The sequence below is a fragment of the Rhinatrema bivittatum genome, chromosome 8 (genome assembly GCF_901001135.1).
Source record: "Rhinatrema bivittatum chromosome 8, aRhiBiv1.1, whole genome shotgun sequence".
NCBI lineage: Eukaryota > Metazoa > Chordata > Amphibia > Gymnophiona > Rhinatrematidae > Rhinatrema > Rhinatrema bivittatum.
Genome location: NC_042622.1, coordinates 110672068 through 110684775, shown reverse-complemented (window position 1 = coordinate 110684775; position 12708 = coordinate 110672068). Strand labels below are relative to the sequence as shown.

The window sequence follows — 12708 nt, the reverse complement described above, 5'->3', positions numbered from 1 at the left end:
ATCTACCGTAGTTTTCGCTCCATAAGATGCACTTTTTTCCCCCAAAAGTGAGGGGAAAATGTGCGTCTTATGGAGCGAATATTTAAACCCCCCCCCTAACTACACCAATGTTTTTTTTGTCCCCATTCCCCATCTCAACCCTTTAAATTTAATTAACTACAACCCCCCACCTTCCTGCCCCCCCCGCCCCCCCACAAGACTTGCCAAAAGTCCCCGGCGCTCCAGCGGGGGTCTGGAGCGATCTCCTGCACTCGGGCCTTCAGCTGCCAGTATTCAAAATGGCGCCGATAGCCTTTGCCCTTACTATGTCACAGGGGCTACCGGTGCCACGTGACAGGGGCCGACCAATGACACCGGTAGCCCCTGTGACTTAGTAAGTGCAAAAGCTATCGGCGCCATTTTGAATACTGGCAGCCGACGGCCCGAAATCAGGAGATCGGTCCGGATCCCCGCTGGACCACCGGGGACTTTTGGCAAGTCTTATTTGGGGGGGGGGCAGGAGGGTGGGGGGTTGTGGTTAATTAAATTTAAAGGGTTGGGATGGGGAATGGGGACAAAAAAACCATTTTATGCCTTACCCTAATTTCCTGCATAAGACGCACAGACGCCTGGGAACAGAGCTGGTTTAGCACACCAATTTTTTTTTTTTTATTTTCCCGCTCTGAATCCTAGGTGCGTCTTATGGAGCGAAAAATACGGTAAGTTTTGTTCCTGAGACAATAGAGGATGAAGTGACTTGTGCAAGGTCACAAGGAGCAGCAACAGGATTTGAACCCTGGTTTGCAATCTGCTGCTCTAACCACTAGGCTATTTCTCCACTCTACCGTGATAGTGCCTCACAGTAAAAACAGACTGTATTTCATTTAAATTTTTTAAGATTATGTCTATAAACGAGTAGGATAATAGATGTATAACACAGCATGAGTAGGATGGTAACATTTATGATGGTAAAGATAAAGAAATGCTGGGAGACTTGTATTCTTCTACAAATGTTCTTTTTCAGAAGCAAAGAAACCCTTATTACCTCAGAACTAGTCAAAGAAGGGGAGGGGGGGTGGGGCAAGTGATTTTCCTAGTTCCTTGTCTTTACATCATGCCCCAGAGCATTGGGATCTGGGGCATCCCAATCCTCTCTAACCAGTCTGGTTTTCAGGATATTCACCAATAATATACATGAGAGAGATTTTCATTCATTGCCTCCAATCTGTGGAAATCTATGTAATTTATATTCATAGTGAATATCCTGTAAACTAAACTGGCTAGGGGATACTCCAGGATCAGCTTGAGAAACACTCATCTACATCTAGAGCACATGCCCATCAGGCATTTTCCTCAATTCCTAGTTAATTCTACAAGGATCTTATATATATTATTTTTTCCAAAAACAAGACTGTTTTTACCCTTACTGTTGTAAGGGCTGTCCTTCTCAAGGGAAATGAGAATTTTGGCAGGCCTAAGAGGTACTGCTACTTTAAGACATTCCTATTCTGAGAAGTTACTCACCAATCAAGAAACCATTTCCAGGCCAAACAAACATTCTTCTGAGGGTTCCTTTAAATATATGGAAAATTTTATTTCTTATCTGCTAATTTTCTTTCCTTGAGTCCAGATGTATGGGTTTTGCTCCCTACCAGCAGATGGAAACAGAATGAAAGCTTTGCTGATGTCACCTTATATTGGGAACTGTAGTTTCTCTGTAGGGACATGTAGAAGTTCGGGTTGTGTGTTACCCCAGAAGGTGGTGTATTAGTGTTCTAGGGCCTGGTGAAATACATTAAGATCCAAGAGGAACTATTACGCATCCAAGATCCACCACCTAGTCTTTGACGCTAAAGCCCTCTTTAGCTACGTTTCTAATCTCACACAAACAAGCCCTCCAGAAATCGCTCTCACCCAAGCTAAATCTAAAGCGGAAGAACTAGCAATATTTTTCAACAACAAAATCAGCAAACTTCTAAAGCAGCTTCCCACTAACACAGTTTCTACATCTACCTCACCTCAGACCGCCGTCAACAATACCCGCTTAGTTGAACTGGAACTCACTTCCTCCATCGAGATCCAAGATATTCTACGGAAAATGAAACCATCCTCACACCCATCAGATCACATCCCCTCGAAACTGCTTCTATCAATTCCGGACACTATCTCCAAATCCCTGTCAGACATCATAAACTGCTCAATAATACAAGGATCTTACCCAGATGACCTCAAATTGGCCTCGCTCAAACCACTACTCAAGAAACCAAACCTAGATCCTAATGACCCAAACAACTACCGACCAATCGCCAACCTCCCCTTCATAGCCAAGATCATGGAGAAATTGGTAAACACCCAACTCTCAAACTACTTAGAAGAAAACAACCTCCTATTCCCATCACAATACGGATTCCGCAAAACACTTAGCATGGAGTCCCTCCTCATCTCCTTGACAGATCACCTCATCCTGGGCCTTTATAAAGGACAAGCCTTCTTACTGATCCTACTGGACCTTTCGTCAGCCTTTGACACCGTTAACCATTCCCTACTCATTAACCAACTAGCCTCCTTAGGTATCTCAGGCACAGCACTCTCCTGGTTCATATCATTTCTCAGCAACAGAAGATTTAAGGTCAAGCTACAGAACAAAGAATCCGCACAACACCCTTCATCAGTAGGAGTCCCACAGGGCTCTTCCCTGTCTCCTACTTTATTTAATATTTACCTCATACCGTTATGCCAACTTCTCACCGACCTCAACCTCAAACATTTCCTGTACGCTGATGATATCCAGGTCCTGATCCCCATTAAGGATTCCCTTGCAAAAACGCTGACTTACTGGAACACATGCCTTCAAAAAATTCAACTCCTCCTCACCAGCCTCAACCTGGTACTAAATTCCGGCAAAACTGAACTCCTGCTCATCACCTCTGAGAACAGCACCATCACCTCGACACAACAAGACACACCAACAATCACACAAGTGAGAGACCTAGGAGTCCTAATTGACAATCGCCTGAATTTCAAAGCCACTATCAACAAAACAACTAAAGACTGTTTCTACCAACTACAAGTGCTGAAAAGAATTAGACCGCTTTTCCATGCCCAAGATTTCAGAACCATCCTGCAAGCAATCATTTTTTCAAAATTAGACTATTGTAACACCATCCTACTTGGTCTTCCCGCTTCTTATACCAAACCACTTCAGATGGTACAAAATGCAGCTGCACGAATACTGACCAATTCCAGGAGAAGGGATCACATAACCCCCATCCTAAAGAGCCTCCATTGGTTACCTATACACTTTAGAATAATATACAAGGTCATCCTTACCACATACAAAAATATCCACCTATTGGCTCCCATCGACCTACAGATCCCTCTCCAACTACATAATTCATCAAGACCAACAAGAGATGCATACAAAGGAACGCTACAGGTACCACCGCCCAAATCTACCAGACACATCACACTAAGAGATCGGGCATTCTCGACAGCCATTCCACCGTTATGGAACACCATCCCCTCAAACCTCAGACTGGAAACATGCATCTCAACCTTCAAAAAAAGACTAAAGACATGGATATTCACACAAGCATTCCCGGACTCAAACTGATCTATTTCATCCATACCAATCCCTACCTTCACCTACACCATGATTAACCATCTCCGCTATCGTTTATATGTTTGAATTAATGACCTGTCCTTTCTCTTCTTCCTCTGCCAAGTTCTAATCACCCTGTTATATGTAACTGCCTTTTTCTGCACCATTGTTTTAGTTTATGTTTACGATACACCCTTGTTTTATGTGAACCAGCATGATGGGACTGCGTTCTCGAATGCCGGTATATAAAAACCCGAAATAAAAAATAAATAAATATTTGTTTTACAGTTTTTTCATAGAGAAGGTGCTGATGTTTGAGTCCTGAAAGTGAGTGATGTTATAGTATAGTATGGCAAGGTTTTAGGTGGGTTTTTTTTTTTTCTTTTGTAGGAGATTGTGTTACTTCACAAGGTGTTTGACAGCAGAGGGATTTTGTGTTGCTGGGTGATGTCAGAATTTGCATATATTTTTTCTGCATGTTGGGTTGAAATGTGAACTGTCCTAGTTCTGCTCTGCACCCATTATGTCATGGTGTGTGAACCCTTGGCTGTAGTATGCTAGAGGCTTCTTGGCAGAAGAACTCACTAGGCCCAAGCCGACAGGAAGTGGACACGCTCAACAGGGACAAAGACCGGATGGGTTGAGTCCTTGGGTTCCAGGGGATGGCAGGGTTTAGGTAAATGTCCTGAAAGGAGCGGTCAGATGAAGTCAGGATACGGGCAGAGGTCAGGACTGGCAGAAAGTTGGCAATGACCGGGTCCAGGCCAAGGTCAGGGCAGGCAGAAGTCCAAAGAAATAGTTGAAGTCTGTAGCAAGGGTCAAAATCAGGTGGCAGGCAAGAGGAGTCAGAATCCATAAAAGAGATCAGAACTGGGAATCAGGCCAAGGAAGACAAGACAAGGCAGGACAGTTAGAGAGGACCAAGGCAAGGCAGATGCTAGGGCAGGACTGGACAAGGTGAGCAAGGAACAGGAGAAGACAGGACTCAATTGAAGGGTGGAGTAGGCAGGAACAGGAACACACAGAGCAGGAGCAGAGATCAATGAGACAGGAACTAGAGCAACAAACACTGCAGGCAGGAGGACCTGTCACTAAGGCACCAGATGGGAGAGAGTGTTAAATTTAAATACCCAGCCGGTACTGTTGTCATCAGGTAATGACTCAGCTCTCTTCCCACTGTGGGCTCAATATATTTAGCGTGCCTGCATACACCTAGAGGAGGAGGGACTGGCAGGAGCAGCTTGGCAGCATCCTGGTGTGAGTTGGCTGGTAGCAAGGGACGTCCAGAGCCGGTCCATCATTACACGTTGCATATCTTAAGTTCTTATGGTACCCATATTCAGCCGCAGAGAGGCTAGTTAAAGTAGCCAGATATACCACCCAGCTAACTTAACTGTGATATATAGCGGTGCAGCCGTGCCGCTGAATATACCTGGCTATCTTAAAGTTAGCTAGATAAGTATATCTGGCTAACTTTAGGACAGCTTTACAGTGGGACCAGAGTTAGCCGCATAGGTTAAGCAGTTAACTCTGAATAACGTATGCTGCTAACTCTGGCCCTCCCTGAAACACCTCTCACCCGCCCTTGGACCGTCCCTGAGATATGTGGCTAAATTCTAGCCGCATAAATAATCATGATTTAAGGGGAGAATCAACATGGTTTTTGTAAAGGGAAGTCTTGCCTTACCAACTTACTAGATTTTTTTTTAAATGTAAATAAATGTGGATAAAGGTTTGGCGGTTGATTTATACTGTATTTAGATTTCAGAAGGTATTTGACAAAGTCCCTCATGAGAGACTTCTCAGGAAATTGGAACGTCATGAGATCGAGGCAGTTTCCTATTATGGATTAGTAACTGGATATAATACAGGAGACAGAGCATAAGACTAAATGTTCAATTTTCGGAAAGGAGAAAGATCGTTTGTACAGTGCCCCAGGGATCTGTATTGGGACATTTGCTATTTAGCATATTTATAAATGATTTGGAGATAGGAATGACAAGTGAGGTGACCAGATTTGCAGATGGCACAAAATTGTTTTGAGTCATTAAAACATCATTGGATTGTGAAGAATTGCATAAGGTCCTTGTGAGATTAAGAGAAAGGGCTACTAAATGGCAGTTACCTGTACATTCCCAAATCAGTCCAGACTTTTGGGTTTTGTCTCCCTTCCAACAGATGGAGACAGAGAAAAAACTTTGCAGACATTGCCTCTTAACCTGGTGTGCTGCCTGCAGATCCTCAGTATTTCTCTGTCTCCAGTAGATGGAGAAGGTAGGGACCATCCCTCCTGGTTGTAGGAGTGGACGAGAAGGGGTTGGAGAGCCTAATTTGCTCTCTGGACAACACTGGAGGTGAAAGCTGGTAGTCCAGTTCCCTCACCTCCAGGAGAACAGGGAGAAGCCTGTGCCACGCTTCAGATAAGACTATTCCTTTTCTTGTCTCTCTGCCTTTGTCTTCTTTAAAATTAAAAAAAAAATTTACAGGGGCAGTGTTGCAAGCGCTTTACTTCAGGTCGCCCCGGTGCTGGTGGTGCATGGAGGTGGCTCGGGGGACTGATACTTTTGTTGCAGCTCTCTGGGGCCCCTGTTGCTATGCAGTTGACCTATCTTCTGGTCATGCTGAGGGAAGCCCGATGCTCTGTGTGTGGAGACAGCTCCACTTGTGTTTCTTGTGTGGGACGCTGTTGCTAATGCCTCCCTCGAGCGGAGGGCACATCGGGAGAGGTTGTAGCTGCATCTTCCAAGCAGCGCTGGTCTGGAGGGCTAAAGGCTACCCTGAGGGAAGCCGAAGGTCCGTTCCTGCTGAGCACAGGAACGACGCCCATTTTGGATTCACTTGCGGCTAAGGCTCATATTGCAGCGGGGGGGGGGGGGAATTTCCCACCCGTGCTCTACCCAGCCAAATACAGCCCCAAGGAGGCCCGGGGAGCTCATGGGGGGCAGTCTGGGAAGGAGTCAGATCCTCTGGAGGAGTCTGAGAGTTTCATTCCTTTTTCTCCTGAGTTTGTGATTTTGATGTATCAGGCTTTTTTTGGCCCGCAAGGCTGCGGGCCAGCCCTCTCAAGTGAAGGACAGCGGGACCCCCACCCAAGAAGAGATCCAAGTCATCAGGGGCCACAAGTATTCGGCGAGTCCATGGTCCATCGATGTGAGGGGTTGCTGAGGATGCTTCTTCTGAAGAGTCTAATCAGGGATTGTCACCTGGGGATGGCTTCCCAGACATTGATCCTGATCATGGGACACAGGATCCAACCAAGGAACCAGGAAAGCTTCCCAATATTGGAAGGTGACAATCCCAAGGTGCTTCATCTTTTTCAAAAGTAAGGTGCTGGGCCCCCTGATTCCATATGTCCTGGCGAAGTTAGGAATCTAGGCTTCTCATGAGGAGTCTGACCAGGAGGAAGTGGACCCGGTCATGGCGGGCTTACGAGATCCGGCTAAGACTTTTCCTTTTCACAAGTCAGTCAAACAGTTTGTGGTCAGAGAGTGGGACTCACTGGAGACTGGCCTTAAGGTGAGCAGGGCTATGGATAAGCTGTATCCATTGCCAGAGGACACTCTGGAGCTCTTGAGTGTTCCGAAGGTGGATACTTCCGTCTCTGCAGTCATGAAGAGGACAACTATTCCTGTGGCTGGGGCTGCCGCTCTGAAGGATATGCAAGACTGGAAGCTTGAGGTGCATCTCAAAAAGATATTTGAACTGTTAGCACTAGGCAGCCGAATGGCTGTGTGCAATAGCTTTATGCTTCAGGCTTCACTGTGGTAGGTGCAGAAATTACAGAACAATAAGTCTATGTCACCCTCAGAGTCTCAGCAGGCAGAACATCTGGAGTTGGCGTTCACTTATGGCACAGATGCCTTGTTATACCCTTATCCGCACATCTTCCAGAACAATGATGTCCGCAGTCTTGGCCAGGAGGCTTCTTTGGTTGCGGAATTGGTCGGTGGACGTTTCCTCAAAGCCTGAGCTTGGGGCTTTGCCATTTAAAGGCAAACTTCTCTTTGGCGAAGATCTGGACCAGCTGATAAAGCTTTTGGGTAACAATAAGGTACACAAGCTTCCGGAGGACAAGCCCAAAGAGCCCAACTGATCTTTTCCGGTGCGATCCCGGTTTCGTGGCCAGAGGCGTTTTCAGCTGCTGGTCAAAGGCAGGCCTCAGGGATGTCGCAGTCCTGGAGCCAGTCCTTTCGAGGCCATAGAGCGAAAAGAGAGGGCTCCAGCCAGGGCTCTAGTGGAGTTAAGCCCACACAATGAAGTGAGGCTGGCCCTCTTCTCCGTCCTGGTCATTGGGGATCATCTGACTCAATTTTATGAGGAGTGGGTCAAAATCACGTCAGACTAGTGAGTTCTAACCATGATAGAAAAAGGCTATGCTTTAGAATTTGCTCAGCCGCTCAGGGACCTGTTCATGGTATCTCCATGTGCCTCTGCGGAAAAGAAGCAATCATTCAGCAGACCATACAGCGACTGCAAATGCTGGGAGCCATTGTTCCCATCCCCCTGGATGGACAGGGGATGGGGCATTATTCCATTTATTTTGTGGTTCCAAAAAAGGAAGGAACCTTTCGACCTATTCTGGATTTGAAGACGGTGAACGTAGCTCTCAAGGTTTCCCGTTTACGGATGGAGACTCTGCAGTCAGTCATAGTAGCGGTGCGAAGCGGAGAGTTTTTTGGCTTCCTTAGATCTGACGGAGACATATCTGCACATAGGGATTCACCCAGAGCATCAGAGGTACCTCTGGTTTCTGATCCTGGGGAGGCATTTTCAATTTTGTGCTCTCCCGTTCAGACTGGCAACAGCCCTGAAGACCTTCACCAAGGTGATGGTGGTGGTGGCGGCAGCCCTCAGAAAGGAGGGCGGCTGGTTCAACCGTATCGGACAACTGGCTCATCAGGGCGAAGTAGGAGGACTTTTGGAGGAAGGCGGTAGAAGTGATGTTGCACCACCTGAGATCGTTGGGCTGGATAGTGAATCTGTCCAAGAACCAACTTTCTCCTTTGCAGGCTCTGGAGTTCTTGGGCACACGCTTTGATATCCAAGCCGGGAAGGTCTTTCTCACAGAGGAACAGATTGTCAAGCTGCAGCCTCAAGTTTGGAACCTGCAGGTGCCCAGGGTCTGGAATTACTTGCAGGTCCTTGGTTCCATGGCATCTACCTTGGAGCTGGTCCCATGGGCGTTTGTTCATATGAGAATCCGATTTCAGAGCAGTTTTATCTTCCACTACCAGTTACAGAGTCCACCAGGTCCATTCTTTTGTGGTGGCTTACCCGGGACTATCTGGGCCACGAGATGGACCTCGTGGTGCCACAGTGGATGTTAGTGACTACTGACGCCAATCTCTCCAGTTGGCGAGCAGTGTGTCAGTCCCAGTCGGTGCAAGGCCAATGGTCGAAGGAGGAAGCGACTTGGTCCATCAATTGCCTAGAGACAAGAGCGGTGCAGATGGCTGTGCAGGAGTTTCTTCCTCTTTTGTGCAACTGGGCAGTCTGAGTCCTGTCAGACAATGTGACGACGGTGGCCTACATCAACCGCCAAAGAAGTACCAAGAGGCAAGCAGTTGCTCTAGAAGCAGAGATGCTGATGTGCTGGACAGAGCAGCATCAAACTTTGATAGCGGCCTCGCACATAGCAGGGTTCGACAATGTGCAAACGGATTTTCTCAGCCGACAATGTCTGGTCCTGGGAGAATGGGAGCTTTCAGAGGAAGCAATGACCATGGAGCATTCCTCATATGGATCTAATAGCAACTGAGAGGAATGCTAAGGCACCGCGCTTCTTCAGTAGCAGAAGAGAGCAGAGCAGAAGGGGTCGATACCCTGGTTCTTCCTTGTCCGCACGACATACTGATCTACGTGTTTCCACCGTGGTCTCTGGTGGGCAAGTTTGTAAGGAGAATAGAGGTCCATCCAGGACAGGTGATTCTAGTGGCTCCAGAGTGACCACGACGACCTTGGGTTGCAGATTTGGTCAATCTAGCAGTGGACGGCTCTTTGAGACTGGGATATCTACTAAATCTACTGTGGCAGGGCCCCATATTTTCAGATCAAGTGGATCACTTTTGTCTAGTGGCTTGGCTTTTGAAAGGCAGCAATTAAGGAAGAAAGGATATCCTGAAGAGGTTATTTGTACTCTGTTGCAGGCTTGAAAGACTTCTACTTTCTTGGCGTATGTCCGGGTTTGAGTCTTCGAGTCTTGGTGTTCGGAGCAAGGGATGGACCCTTGGTGAGCGTCGGTGGCGCAGATTCTGGCCTTTTTCTAGAGGCCTGTCGAAAGGTTTGTCCTTTAGTTCCCTGAGAGTACAGGTATCTGCCCTGGGCTGTGTGAGGGGCAAGATTCATGGATCAGCTCTGGCTGGGCATCAGGATGTGGTAAGTTTCCTTCAAGGGCAAAGCATTTGTGCCCGCCCTGGTTTGTAAGGTGTACCCTTCTTGGAGCCTTAACTTGGTCCTCATGGGCATGTGTGAGGCGCCGTTTGAGCCTCTTAAGAGGGTCAACATAAAAGATCTGACTTTGAAGGTGGTTTTCTTGGTGGCGATTTGTTCAGCCAGAAGGGTGTCTGAACGTCAAGCCCTGTCTTGTAGGGAACCTTTTTGCGGATTTCATATTCTGGGGTCTCTTTGAGGATGGTTCCATCTTTTGTGCCGAAAGTAGTTTCAGCATGCCACTTAAGTCAGTCAGTGGAGCTTCCAGCATTCACAAATCTGGAGGTTGGTGTGCCTCATGCAAAAGAGTTAAGACATCTGGACGTCAGAAAGGCTTTGTTGTGGTATCTAGAGGTCACTAACAGTTTCAGATTGTTGGATCACCTTTTTGTGCTATGGAGTGGTGCAAAAAAGGGTCAGAAAGCATCAAAGGTCATGATTGCGTGTCGGTTGAAGGAGGCCATTGGTTCTATATATATCTGTTGCAGTCATCCTATCCCAGAGGGGTTAAGGGCCCATTCTACCCATTCCCAGGTGGCCTCCTGGGCAGAATGCCAACTGGTTTCGCCGCAAAAGATTTGTAGGGCAGCTACTTGGAAGTCTTTATAAACCTTTGCCAGACACTACCGATTGGACGTCCAGGCCCCAGACATTGGCAGTTTCGGCGAAAAAGTACTTCAAGTGGGACTTTCACAGTCCCACCCCGGTTATTTATTTATTTATTTAATGAGTTTTATATACCGTCATTCGGTTTTGCCATCACAACGGTTTACAAAGTACAATGTTTCACAGGGTTTCCAAAAATGGTTAATATGATAGCTAACAAATAATATATATAATTTATGAACTAGGTTCGTGTATTAAACCAGAGATTATAGAACTGAGAAATAATTAGTTTGTTTGTTGGGTGAAATCGGTCTTCTTAGTGATATGTGATGGTAGCGAAGTTTTGATTCATTGGGCGAGTTGGTAGGCTTTAATAAACATCCATGTTTTTAGTTCTTTTTTGAAAGTTTTTAAGTTTTCTTGTGTTCTGAGATCTATTGGGAGGGTGTGCCAGAGTTTGGGACTTCCGAGTGAAATTGCTCTCTTTTGAGTTGAGGTGAGTTGTTTGGATCGAGAGGGTGGGATCTTTAAAAGTCCTTTGTTTGCTGATCTGAGGTTTCTCTTTGGATCGTGCAATTTAATGGATGGAGTAAGCCAGTTTGTATGTTTTTTCATATAATATTTTATGAAGTATGGATAAAATTTTGTATTCAATCCGAAATTTAATTGGGAGCCAGTATAGAGAAATTAGGGTAGGAGTGATGTGATCATGTTTTTTTGATCCTGTGAGTATTCTTGCAGTTGCATTTTGTAGGATCTGTGGTGGGCGGATGGTATTAAAAGGTAGGTTGAATAGTAAGGAATTACAGTAGTCCAAGTTGGAGAATATGAGAAGTTGGAGGACTGATCTGAAATCATTGGGGGAGAGAAAAGGTTTTAAATGACGTAATGTTAGGAGTTTGTGATAACCATCTTTGATTTTAGCTGTGATGTTATTTTTGAAGGAGAGATCTTTGTCAATTATGACTCTGAGGTTACGTGCATGATTAATTGGAGTAATAGCCACTTTTTGGTTTATTAAGTTGAGTGGTGGAAGTTGAGGAAAGTTGTTTTTTCTGTCCAGTAAGATTATTTCTGTCTTGTCAAAGTTTAGTATGGGTTTCAGTTTGGTTAGAAGTTGGTTAGGGAAGCTTTGATACGTCCCAGGAATCTGGACTGATCTGAGTACATACAGGGAAAGGAAAATAGGTTCTTCCCTGCTAATCTTTGTTCCTGTATTTCCACAGATCAGTCCAGATTCCCGCCTGGTGGTAGAGAGGAGGTTTGGAGAGTCCGCATAATTTGTTTTTTTCTATAATAATTCTGAAGAATGGTATAAATTTCTGATTAATCCTTACAATAACAGTTCCAAATGTGGTTGTAACTTTATTTATTTATTTATTGAACCATTTTTATATACTGAAACTTTCGCAATAACTTCAAGCTGGTTTACAGATTTTTTAAACAATTCATAAATAAATCCTAAAAATAGTTCTTCAAGAAATGTAAAATTAACTACAAAATTAAAAGCCTAATATACATTGCCCAAAAATAAAATATAATAGCAAAATAAAATAACTCCCATTCAAATTACAAGTTACAATAGTATTAAATAAACTAAAACAATTCCAAATAAAAAATAAAAACACTACCATGGACTAGTTCCATGGTTATAACATAAAAAATAAACAGGGAGGGAACTATTCTCTGGACTTAGCTTATTTGATTGTATGCCTGTTTAAATAGCCACGTCTTCAGGGATTTTTTTAATGTTTGCATTTGTCTCGAGCCGAATATCAAGGGGGAGTGAATTCCAATGTGCTGGTCCTGCCAATGATAATGCTCTTTCTCTAACTGAGGTCAGGTGGGCTAATTTTGGTGATGGAATGGATAATAAGGCTTTTCCCAAGGACCTGAGGTTTCGTTGAGGGGTGAGGATGTGAAGGGATGCATTTAACCATTCTGCATTGTTGCCATAGACCGATTTGTGAATTAAAGACAGACATTTGTATTGGATCTGAAATTGTACAGGTAACCAATGAAGCTCTTTCAATATTGGGGTGACATGGTCATATTTCCTTGTATTGGTCAGACGTCGTGCCGCTGCATTTTGC

General features: G+C 45.2%; 1 protein-coding gene across 6 annotated transcripts in view; it reads left to right on the top strand.

Moving 5' to 3' along the window:
* RABEPK (Rab9 effector protein with kelch motifs) overlaps positions 1-12708 on the top strand; it is an 81264-nt gene that overhangs the window by 11873 nt on the left and 56683 nt on the right. The gene's annotated exons all lie outside the window — the stretch shown is intronic.